This window comes from Doryrhamphus excisus, unplaced genomic scaffold (genome assembly GCF_030265055.1).
Source record: "Doryrhamphus excisus isolate RoL2022-K1 unplaced genomic scaffold, RoL_Dexc_1.0 HiC_scaffold_36, whole genome shotgun sequence".
Lineage (NCBI taxonomy): Eukaryota > Metazoa > Chordata > Actinopteri > Syngnathiformes > Syngnathidae > Doryrhamphus > Doryrhamphus excisus.
In genome coordinates this window covers 72,501-74,761 of record NW_026652250.1, presented here as the reverse complement: position 1 = coordinate 74,761, position 2,261 = coordinate 72,501, and the positions used below count along the sequence as shown (strand labels likewise).

The following is a 2,261-nucleotide window of genomic DNA, read 5'->3' as shown; positions in this document are numbered from 1 at the left end:
GTCCGCCTTCCCCCCCCGGGGGGGGGGGGGAGAAGCGGGGCCGGGGCCGCGCGCCACCTTCGTCCCGAGCCTTTCCAAGCCGAACCGGAGCCGGTCGCGGCGCACCGCGGCGGGGGAAATGCGCCCGGCGGGGGCGGGCCGGCCCGGCCGGAGGTCCCCCCCGCCCCGAGGGGGGGGGGGATCCTCGCGGATCCGAGCGGCCGCGCCCTGGCCCGCCGGGTTGAATCCCTCGCGCGGACTGCGCGGACCCCACCCGTTTACCTCTCAACGGTTTCACGCCCTGTTGAACTCTCTCTTCAAAGTTCTTTTCAACTTTCCCTTACGGTACTTGTCGACTATCGGTCTCGTGCCGGTATTTAGCCTTAGATGGAGTTTACCACCCGCTTTGGGCTGCATTCCCAAACAACCCGACTCCGAGGTGACCGGGCCCCGGCGCGCCGGGGGCCGCTACCGGCCTCACACCGTCCACGGGCGGAGCCTCCATCAGAAGGACTCGGGCCCCCGCGCGGCACCGGGCAAAGCGGTCACCTGTACGCCACAACTCCCGCGCCCGACCGCCGGGCGGGGATTCGGCGCTGGGCTCTTCCCTCTTCGCTCGCCGCTACTGAGGGAATCCTTGTTAGTTTCTTTTCCTCCGCTTAGTAATATGCTTAAATTCAGCGGGTCGTCTCGTCTGATCTGAGGTCGCAGTCGGACGCTGTCGCGGCGGTGGCTCCGCCCGGGGGGGCGGAGGCTCACCTGAGCACGGAGGGTGGCCGTCGCCGGAGGACGGCGGAGGGGGCCGACGAGGACGCTCCCGGGGACCGGCGGCGCGACGGGCGCGGCGGAGCGACGGCGCTGGGGGACGCGCCGCCTCCGGAGCCCGAGCCCCGCCCGGACCTCCCCGCTGTGGGCCGCCCTCCACGCGCCCGAGCGCGACGCGGGCCTGTCGCCGAGACGGGCGCCCGACCGGCACCGCCGACCGCCGCCGCCTGACTCTCACGAGGCCGCGCTCCTCCCCGACGCCTCCGGTAGACCGGCCGCCCGGACGGCGGGACGCGGGCTGCGATGAGACGCTGAGGTCCACCGGCAGCCGCGCCCGCACGCTGGCGGGGCCCGGCGAGGCGCCCCTTCCGCACCCCCCCCCCCGCGAGGGGAGGGCGGTCGGGGAGAGGGGGAGAACGGATCTCGATAGACGGCGGGGGCGGGTGGGCGGAAACCGGAACGGGGCGGGACGGCCGAGGCCGCCGCACCCGAACTCGGAGACCGATACCCTGCGCGAACGGGACGAGGGGCGGCCCGGGGGGAGCCGTAACGGGGGTCTCGGGGCGGAGGCGACGGCTGACGCCGAAGACCGCCGGCCGAGCCGCGCGCGCCGGAACCACCGGGCGCCGTACCTCGAAAGCCTTCCGCTTCCGGCCAAGCTGTCTGCACTTGAGGGGACGAAGGCCCCCCGACGGGGGGGGGGGGGGGGGGGGGCCTGCGACAAACCCCAGCCGCGGGAGCGTAGGCCGCCCCGGAACGGGGCGTCCGTACTCCCGATTGATTGCTCGAGCGACGCTCAGACAGGCGTGGCCCCGGGAGGGACCCGGGGCCGCAAGGTGCGTTCGAAGTGTCGATGATCAATGTGTCCTGCAATTCACATTAGTTCTCGCAGCTGGCTGCGTTCTTCATCGACGCACGAGCCGAGTGATCCACCGCTAAGAGTCGTCAGAGGTGAGAGGTTCCCGGCCACCGCCCCCTCTAGGCGGAGGGCCGGGGAAGGTTGACAAGTTCCGAGACAAGGGGTTTCTCAGGAGAGGCTGTTGCCGCGGATCGACGGGCACCGCGGGCGCCCGGGCCGCCGCACCGCCCCGGAGGGCGGACGGGCCGGGGACATTGAACCCCCCGCCGCCCCCCGGGAGGGGGGAGGCGAGCGTTGGGTACCCGCGGTCCCCCCGTCGCCCCCACGGAGGGCGACGGGCTGGGTCTTATGGGTTCCGATGCCGCGTCCGCGCGGACGGAGGAGGCGGGCCCCCGCCCGCCGCGCGGCCGCGAACCTCGGGCGGGCCCGGGCCGGCCCTCCCGCGGCGCGGGGAGGGACCGGGCGCCGCGCCCGCCGTCGGCCCTGGGACGACCGGAGTCTCCGCCGGAGGGGGGAGACGAGCGAGGCCCCGCGCCAGACGGACCGTCGGCGCGGCGCCGTCGGAACGCGGCCCCGCGCGCGACGGGAGGGGCCGGGAGCGGGGCCGAGGCCCCGACCCGAACTCCCCCACCGCCGCACGCGGGCGCGCCCGCCGTGC

General features: G+C 74.9%; 1 non-coding gene across 1 annotated transcript; it reads right to left on the bottom strand.

The window, feature by feature from the left end:
- Nucleotides 1–1,534: 1,534 nt before the first annotated feature.
- LOC131119718 (5.8S ribosomal RNA) lies at nucleotides 1,535–1,688 on the bottom strand. The gene has a single exon (XR_009126447.1). It is a non-coding gene; the product is annotated as a 5.8S ribosomal RNA (ribosomal RNA).
- Nucleotides 1,689–2,261: the final 573 nt, after the last annotated feature.